Raw genomic sequence first — 10,717 nt, 5'->3', positions numbered from 1 at the left:
AATATATTATTATAAATGTATTCTAATATATAATATTGTATTATGTATCATATATTACATATATAGGTATGCATAAATGTATTTACATATACACATTACATATATATGCATATATGTGTATGTGTGTGTGTATTTATCTACATATATACATATATAGATATATTCAGTACTAAATACAAAGTCTAGGAAACATTGAGCAAATTACTTCATCTCTTTTACTTAGTTTCTTTATCCACAAATTAAGGAATAGAATTCTATATCTTTAAAGTCCCTTCCAATCCTAATAGTCTATAAGATTCTTCTAAAAATACATCAAGAACTCTCAAACAAGGGTTTGTAAATGATAAAATAATTAGGCATAGAACTTAAATGTATAGCAGGAATAGGAGGATGAAGAAAACTTTGCTATAAATGTATATGCAATGATTTGAAATCACTATTCATTAATCTATTGGTTGTTGATATAGCCTAGTAAGTTTCTCCCTCCTAGTTTTTGACTTGGTTTCATTATCCTAAAATCAACTAATAACCAAAGTAAATATCTATCCCTGGGTGTCCTTACTGACATAATGTCAGGCATGAATCAAGCACCAACAAGACACATTTTTATCTTTTATTTTTATAAAAATGAAACTAAACATGAACAAGATAAAAACTATTTTGAAAGTCAGGCAAATGTGACAGAAGCTTTGGACTCTAATTAGCACTTTGGAATTTAGGAGAGTTAAACAGATAGGAGAATGTGAGTAAAGATGATATTGCTAATAAGTTATGAACACACAAACTCCACTGTTACACACAAATTGGTATTATCAGTCAATTAGATTGCTCCCTTGCTCCCTCCATCTTATCCATTTCATAAGCTTGTTATAAAATTAATCAACTAGATGAAATAAACATTGAGCATATGATAGGGAATAGTTGAGGCCAATGGAAATTTGGTTTTCAAATTGTTTAAATGTTTAGGGATAGTATCTGTGTTAACATAAGCATTTATAATGCCTTGCTGGTTTTAGGTATTTTGAGCATTGTTCTACATTTCTATATGTTTTGAGATTCTGGCATAGAAAATCTTCTGCTATGTATTACTGTGGTGTATTGAATATCATATTCAATAACATGAATAAAATAAGTGATGACCATCCAGTATTACATATTATGTCAAAAACATCTTGAAAAGATTCTTGCTAGTAGACTTTAAGTTATTGTGTGATTTGTGGTAAATTTGAATGAAATGTCTCTGTCAAAGATAAGTGAAAGAAATGATGAGATAAAAACATCAGTTTAGCATATAACATTCATGAGTAAGTATTTATTGATTTTTATCGGAGGGAGTGTCGGGATTTAAAATCTTTTTCTTCTAAAGCTATGCTGTTCTTTTCTGTAAGGAGATCTCTGTTCATGAGTTTGGTGATTTCTTACATTTCTCAATTTAAGTTTACTTTGTTAATTTGAAGCTATGGTTTAATTAGCTGTGATAAACTATCTCAACTTTTTTTCTATTCACATAGCTAATTAATCCTTAGAAAAACAGAAATGTGTAATAGGAAAATAGGGAAAAAGCTTGTCCATGTCATCTGCCTCCCTCACCAGTCCCTCCAGGCTAGATTCTCTTTATATTCATACATATTTCCTTCTACTTCATTATTCCTTGATATGCTAGTCAGGTTCAGGATTGCAAGGAACATAATGAAAGCCTCACACTCAGTTGATCTAACTCTAGGGTTCATTAGATAACATACAAAATATACATACTCATAGAAATATACAAGACATTTGTATATCCCACTCTCATCCACTGCTCTCCATCTTTGTCTGGCCCAGGAAAATAAAGCTATGCCTCTAATTGCACAAAGATATTTGGCTCTATGCAGAAAATAACAACCAAACTATAGACTGGCCCACAGATTCAAAGAGACATGAGATTTTATATTGAAGTAATAGGAGACTGGAACTTCACAGAAGTATATCCATACTGTATAGGTTATATAAGGCTAACTGCAGGGAGTAAAGTGATAAAATTCCTTAAGATTCAGGCGCTGTACTCAGAAATATTCATCAGACACTCTAGGGGACCATCTGCATATCTTCTTCCCCCTCCACCTTGGATGTTGCCAAAAACAAGCCTGTTAAACCAGCTCCTTCATGGGAGGTATGGCAGGTGCCAGGTGAAAAATGAAGTGACTGAGGAAAAAAAAGGTTTAATCTTCTAAGCACATGGATTTATTAAGCAGTGCATGTCAACTGTCCAACAAACCAAGACCAGAACTGCTCAGCTTAGGCCTAAACACTGAATACAGGGAGAGACAGACTTTTATGCATAAAAACAATTAATCAAATAAGGCAAATTAATTAAAAATAATACATTAAGTAATCTGATTTCTATTTGGATAAATGATTAGAGGCTTTACAAGTTGGAAGGGGGAGAGCAAACAGGTGTAATTGCCTAAATTCAGAAAAAGAGGTGTCCCTCTCCCCTCAAGTATCTGTAAACAATCAAAGGAACGTGGAAAAACAACTGATTGAATAGTATGGGGCCAGTTTTTAGAAGAAATATCATTGTTTGATTTGTAAAATTGTGATAAAATTTAATCTCTGGATCTAAGTTTCCGGTCAGCATAACCTAGATCCTTATTTAAGGGTCTCTAAGAAGCATATAGAGGTGGTCCAGCTTCCTAGCCATACGGGTCTAGATTCAAACAGTGTAATAAGGTTTTCTCCCAATTCCCACCATTGAATAGTTTTCTCACAAGACAGAATTCAGACTAGATTCATAATTAAAGAAAAGAAAGCTGAGATATCTCCAGAATTGAGTCATGAAATAGAGTCAGTGTGGTTCACCTAATTCTCACAATTAGGCACTCACTGTCTTAATTCTCTTCATTCCTTCCGAGTGGTGGAGGTGAAGTCAGGCGTGTGTGGGAAATGAATTTCATGTAGATAGAGAGTACAGCTCTTGACTCCTAAAGAATTTTACCACCCCTACCACTGGGTTTAGCCTTATAAAGTCTATTTGGTATGGGAGTATTTGTAAGGGACTCTCTAAAGATATACATATATATATATATATATATATATATACACACACATATGTGCATATGCACACACACACACACACACACACACACCACATGTGCACATCTCCAAAGAGAAGAATATGTGGACACTAGACTTCAATACAAAATGGTGATTTTAAAAATTTTAGTAAAATTGATGGCATAATATTTATGTTCAATATAGCTTAAAATAAATGTTACAAATTAATAATGTATATCTGTGGAAAGAAGTCAAACCAATATGTTTACTAATATTACCATTCCTTGCACTAGTATTAATTTTAAAAAATATGACTTCTTGACCAGTGTAGGCATCAGGACACATTCATAGCTTGCCTTCTTTTCTTTCATTTGCTCTTAGTCTGAGAATAAGTCAAGTCAATGTGACTAGAAAGGACACAACAATCCGTTGCACAGAGCTCCACTCATAATTATTGGCTTTCTAGAAGAAACCCCAATTTGCTGGCCTTTACTCCACCGTATATGTTATATTTCTTATTAAAACGTATTCTTTGAGGGCAAGAACTCTTTTTTTTTATTTGTTTCCCCAGTGCATGACATTGTACCTGACACATATTAGGTGTTTAATAAATATTTGTTGATTGGTTCATAGATATCCCATGGAATTTTTTTTTCTTAAAGTGAGCCTAGCCGATTTGAACAGAGAGCCTAGAGTGCAAACACACACACACATGAACACACACACACACACACACACACACACACACACATACACAATGAATATAGGCTTGTATTTAAGTGAAATGCTGTTTACAAAAAGTCCTAAAGATATTAACCATAAAATAAGGAAGTCCATAATGTAGTGAAAATGAGAGACAATAGACAGATAACCAGACTTTTACATTGATTCCCTTGACAAATGAAGAAGTAGTTGGAGGTTTCTTCATTGTCAAGTATGTTCTATGTGAAAGGTTTACAGAAAATCATAAAAATAAATTCCACAAGATTTTCTGAAAACCATAGAAGAATATGTGATCTGTACTGGTATCTACACAGATGAGACCAGAGATCCAAGTATATGTGTCTAACCGTTTATGTCTGAAGAAGCTAATAGCATTGATTCCCAGATATGTGAGCTGCCTCCTGCTAAAGCAATTGTTTGGTGACATGTCAACAGCATCATCATTTTATGATCTGAATGTTTTTATTTTTCATCCTAATCTTCTGGCATAAAAAAAAACAAGGCCAGTAAGTATATTACATAGCCCAGGGGCAGTAAAGAGCTAAAGTAGTTCATTTTGTTATACTTAAGATATATATCATAGAGGCAGTGATGCTCTTTTTTTCTTGACACCATAATTATTATTTAATCTTTTAAACATTATTAATAATTAAAAATTTAATTAAGTTGAAAACTTTATTAATTTAATATGTAAACTATTGTAAAGTAAAAGCAAGCAATAACATTTCTTACCTGAGTCTAAATAAAATATAGTTTGATACAAAAATATTTCCATAGAAGTCTAAGAATAGTGTATAATTATAGAAATATTATTTTTCTGCCTACATATCAGAAAAATTACTGGCTCATAATACTTTCTATAACCTCAACTCTTCCATTCAATTCAATGAGCATTTATTAAACACTCACTAGATTCAATATTCTGTGATAAATTTGGGGGCTAGGATGAAACCTAATCCCTTCTCATAGAGGCTAAGAAGCAAACACATATTATGAAGAAACTGTAGTTCAAGTTGTAAAAAGTACAGAAATGAGACCCAAAATGATTTGCATGAAATTCAAGGAGGAAAATCTGACTTGTGTACGTGAAAGTAGAGAAAGATAAGTAGGGGATAGTACCTCAGCTGGGCTTTGAAGGCAGGGGCATTTCTTTGTCAGAAACACTGTGAGGAGATAACAGTTCCAGGTAGGAAAGATAGTAAATTCTTCTATAGAGGCAGAAAAGGGCAGAAGAAGATCAAATACTTCCTTTTTGTATGTAATAGAAGGTTCAAGAGCAAAGGGGAGAACAGCTCTGAACACAATGTATAGTATTTACCATATAAGCTTTCTTTAAAATGGAATTGTTTGCTGTATATTTCAAATCCTTTGTTACATTCTGCTGTGCACATGGCAATGCTTTTTTCTTATTTTGTATTTGAGTTTAATATTTAAGTTTATGTTTCTTTTTCTTTTCTTATTGTGTATTTAAGTTGAAAATAAATTAAGAAAAAAAAGAGCTAAAGGGAGTAGCATGCACTAAAACTGGAAAGGTAGGCTCAACCTAGATTGTAAAAACCTTGAATTCTATCCTACATAGAGGTTGTATTTTATTGGGTAGGGAGTTAAATAAGAGATACAAAGTCAGAAAGGACTTCAGAAGACCCTACTCTAACTCTCTCACTTTTCTAATGAGAAAATAGAAGCTTTGGGGAGTTAAGTGACTTGTTCAAAATCACATTGGTAAGTAATCATCAGGAATGTCATTTCTTTTCCTCTTATTTGCTTTTAGATTTTTGGATTGTAAGGAGATGAGAAACTCTTATCTCCCTTTTATGATTAAATCATTTAATCACCTCAAGCTGTTGAAAATTATTTACCTTCTAAGATTCTTTTGTCTAATATGTTCACCTCTTAAAGACAGTACTTTATTCTAGTTTTAACAAAAATACTTGAAGGGTATCAATTGCTTTAAAAATTCATTTTAAACCCACATACTTTAAAATTTTTGGTGTTTTTTTTTAATTTGGCTATTCCTCTTGTGATTTGACTCAGATTCTTTGATAATTGAATTGTCCTGGTCATTTAAAATATTTTGTGTTTTACCTAGGAGCTACATAGTTGGACAGTCACATGTCAGAGAATGATATATTTGTTTACTTTTTCTAGTGGTACTTTGGACTCTATTTTTATGTTGCCTTTAGATTCAAATGCTTTTGGACAATTTCATGATTTATTTAAATAACATATCAAAACTTCCTTTTTTCTTTTGTTTCATCACATCTTTCTAGGAGTTTGATGATCCGGAAATTCTCTTTCCATGTCCTATTTTACAGGTCAGTTGTTTTTTATTATAGATACCTCACATAATCTTTCCATTTTGCTGTCTTTTAAATTTGATCTATTATTTCTTTCTCTATGATTGAATGTTGAAGTTCCATTTTCTCACTTTTTTGAGATAACCATTACTTTTTAAGGTTTTCTACCTTCTGTTCTATGCTGTTTATTCTCTTTTCAAGGATTTTACCAAGAGCTCCAATTTCACTAATTTCTTCCATGCTTTCTGCCATTAGGCCTTCCAACAACTTTGAATTATTATGGCTAGTCCATTCTTTTTTCATGGGTTCAACTTGTTAACTACTGAAGAATTGTTCTCATTTTGTGAAGTTTTATCTTGGAATTTTTAAAATTATAATACTTGTTAATTGCATTAGGAGATTTTCTTTTCCCTCCTATGGAGTGTTAACTTCTGAACTTTGGCCTCACGAGGATTATAAGGCTTTGATTAAATCTTCCTGAAGGAGGACCTAAACTAGGGAAGGACGAAAAGGATTTCCTTACCTCATATTACTTCTAAAATTCTACCATTTTCACAACTGCTGGAGCCACTATACATGATGAACTCTCACCAGTCCTCTAAGATCTACAATGAAGGGAAGAGATCTCAGTTCAGAGTTATCAAAGAAAGGATATCAGGTATATAGAGCTGCCAGCCTTCAGCATGAAACACAGGGTCCTAAGCTTATATGTACAGATTTAATTTCTAAATGATCCTTCAGTGTGTATAGCTTTCTGCCATCAATTAAGAGTAATTAGCTCTCAACAAGTAACCCTCAGTTCATAGGGAGTAGCCCTCAATGAGGGAAGTAAGTGAGAATAGGGTAAGTAGACAAGGATAGCACAACTAATCTTACAATTCTTGCTCATTTTCCCCTTGTTACTTACAGTTTGTATTGCTTAAGTTTTCTCTCTAATTTCTCTATTAGATGCTAATCTCTATTTGGCTTATTTATTATTGTTTGGAAGTTGTTGGTAGAGGGAATTGACTTTGACTAGAACAATTTACCAAGATAAGCCACCTTAGCAAAATGAGTTCATCATCTAACGGTTTCCAGTAAGATAAGCAGGAAACAAAACAAGACAAACACATGACTACTGTTCCCAATGAAAATAGAAGAAAAGTAAAAGTAGAAAATTATCTCAGTGGCTGAAAATAAATCTCATTCATGATTTCATAGTATACATTTGTATGGAAAACATTAGGACTTTCTATTGAGTCTTTTTTAAGGTATAATTTGTGATTTAACTTCCAAACATTTCTTCTTCAATCCAATAAACGTATTATGAAGAAATTCTGACAAGTATACTGTAAGTACCACAGATATCTGGATAATAATATAGCAATTATGTTCATAAGCACACTTCAGACATAACTATAAGGTAATAGAAATGCTACCATGCACACACTAAAAGTCTGGACTTAAGTAAAATTGGCTTTTAATAAGTACAATCCTGTCTAGGTAGTGCATATGTATAGAAATGAGGCCTAATTATGCTTATACTTTTAGTTGTATTAATCCTATGTTTATTTCCTTTTATCTTTCATTAGGTGAATTTTCTTTTACTGATCCATCTCAACTTTTCATTACTGGAGTGATAAATGTTTGTGTTTTGAATTTATTTAATTTTTTAAATTTATTATGTCTTTAAATATGTATGATAAATTAGTTCAGTTATAAGGAGAATAGTTTGAAAAAGTTTTTTTCTTAATTGATATATCTATACACACTAATTAAACTCATTTATAGTGTTTGTAAAGATTTCATTTTCAAGAAACAGTATACACATTTATAGCACTGTTCTACCTTTATTTATTACTTATGGAATTATACTGCAAATCAATGCAGCAATATTCAGCTAGGTATTTTTGAATATTTCCAATTGCTTAATCCAGGAGCACTGTTAACACTAACAGCAAAAAATAATCCTACCTGGGCAAAGGTATATTCTGCTGCACGTAACTTCAAAGAAATAGAGCGGTCTCCAAACTTTAAATTGAGAACTCAATAATTAAAATAACAACTAACTTATTAGTAATTATATACTACAAGTGAAAATATACTTACTACCTAGTATATAACCTTTGTACACATTATACCATTACAACATATTTGTCTAAAACATAAAAAGTGTGATAACAGAGCTCATTTGTAAAATGTATGGGAATTTACATTTTGTAGAAATGTTTCTACTCTTAAATGAGTGAGATATAGGTATAATCCCCCCAAAAAGCCCAGCAAAAACAAAACCCAGTTACAGCAAAATATGAAAAAACAAAAAAATTGAATACATTATTTCAAAAAATCCTAAAAAATCACACACACAGTTGTCTGATAGGGCAGCTAAATGCATAGAAATAAAAATTCCAAAGAAGAAACCTAGATTTAGCATACTTAGAAATGAGGTATCCAAACCACAGAACTCTCAGGTCAAACAAAAATTATTGCAAGAAACAAGGAATATAAAAATCAAATACTGAGGAACCATATTCTGAATCATTTACCATTAATATACATAAAACATAAATATTCAAATAGAATTAAAATAAAGGTTTGGAATATCATTTAATACCTATCAGCTAGATGAAAATGGGGAAAGCTGCAATCATTTTCTCAGGCATGGACATAGTAATGATAAATTATGCTTGAGAAATAAACAGGAAGCTACATTATGCTCAAGAGCATCATAGAAAATGAAACAATATTAAAAGTATGTGTGCATACTCATACATACATAAGCAAACACACACAGTTATCAACAGACAGACCTCTAGCTGTCTGACCAAAGAATTACATAGTTACCAGAGAGAGAGGCATCAGCATCTGGGTGTTCAAAGCCAGTGGGCTACAGCAGTTACCCAGAGTCTCATCTGGTAAAATCACATGACACTCTTCCAGTGAGTGAGAGTCCCAAACAAAATGCTAACCTCTGAGTTTATATACCCTGTTCAAGGTCACAACCATGTGACTCAAAACTGTGTGAAACTTCTTCAGGCGTCATTCCCATGCGACTCAAACCTATGTGAACGAGGCTTTCTTGTTTCTTAAATAGGTCATAAAAGACTCCCAATTTAATCAAAGAAACAAAGGCTATCAAGGGTACTTGATTACCTCAGTGCTCCAAAAGAGAAAACAGTAAAAAAAAAGTCCCACCTTAATTACCATTATACTCTTTCTAAAGGATCTTGAAAAGCCAATGAGCTTTAAGGTAAAAAGCATTATACTCCCCCTTACCCCTCTACTCCTGCTCCCAGGAAGAGAGAGAAGAATATTTCAGCTAAGACAGAAGACAGAGATTACAGATACTAGAGTGGTTTAGGCTCCAGAAGATTAGTATTTGACAGAGCTGTGTTCAGAAGAGGCTACAGCAGAGCGGAGTCCAGAAACTACAGGCCTAGCTATGTAGTATCCAGCAGACACTATGAAACCAGCCCAGAAAAGACTACAAAGGACAGATCAGATCAGGACTGAGTTACACAATGAGTTCACTAGAATACTTCAACAACTTCATGATTAGAAATGTGAATTACCCTCCCATGTACATATGTTGGCCACACATGTTCTCTACATGTGCATTTCTCTGCGTTTATTTCCCAAGTATACCCTTCTTCCCACTGATGCTATCTGTACTTTTGAGAATATATACCCTAGAGCTATGGGAAAAAATATTTTGCTGCTGCCTTTTTTAACTAAGAAATTTCATTGAACATCTTTGCTGTGAACTAACCACATGCTTTAGTTGATTCTTAAAGATGAAAAAATTGGTCCTCTTGCCTGAGTCTGTCCTGTCCTTTAGACTCCACTCATAGAATCTAGTAAAAGAAAATACTTTAAGGTGAAAGACCTAGGGGATCTTACACCATTGAAGCCATGTGTCTCTGAGGAACAGGAGTTGTTTTTGGCTTTTTGTGTTTGTTCTTTTCTAGGCAAAAGAAGTAGCACCTCCAATCTTATAAGTTACAAAGGTCAGCAGAATAAGCCACAGGAATCTGGGAGTCAGTTCCCCTAAAAGCAAGGATTGAGAAGTCATCAGAGTGATCTTCTGGACCTCAGGCAACTGTTGCTGAGATAAGGACTCATCTTGCAGGCATATCATATTTGTATGTGAACTTGTATGACTAATGTTATATAGGAACTGAGTTGAGTTTTAAGCCTACTCTCCCCATAGATCCAAGTTGTATAGATGAGAATGTGACCTTGAGTTGTAAGGGAAAAATTCTAATACTTTTTTCTTGCTACATATTTGAAGTAAACCTCCCTTTGTAAAAGCTTTTGTAAAAAGAATAACACATTAATGGGGGCTCAAGGCTTTGGATTTAAGGGACATACATATACGTACATACATATATACATACATATATATATGTATGTATGTATGTATGTGTATATATATATGTAGAAAATACCTTAAACTTTAAACATAAGGTAGTCTCAGGGATCATCATGGATGTTTGGGGGAGGTCTGTCCCCAGGTACTATATATTAATGACTGAATATGACAGGAAATATGAAAATGTAATGTGGTTTGTTTGTTTTTTATCCTTGGATAGAAACCAACCAGCATTGACATTTCTACATTAATTCAAGTCTTTGATATCAGCTAATACCAACTCAACAATAAAGGCAAATGCTTTGAGAAG

The sequence above is a fragment of the Trichosurus vulpecula genome, chromosome 2, assembly GCF_011100635.1.
Source record: "Trichosurus vulpecula isolate mTriVul1 chromosome 2, mTriVul1.pri, whole genome shotgun sequence".
Classification (NCBI taxonomy): domain Eukaryota; kingdom Metazoa; phylum Chordata; class Mammalia; order Diprotodontia; family Phalangeridae; genus Trichosurus; species Trichosurus vulpecula.
Note: the sequence above shows the minus strand (reverse complement) of the source record.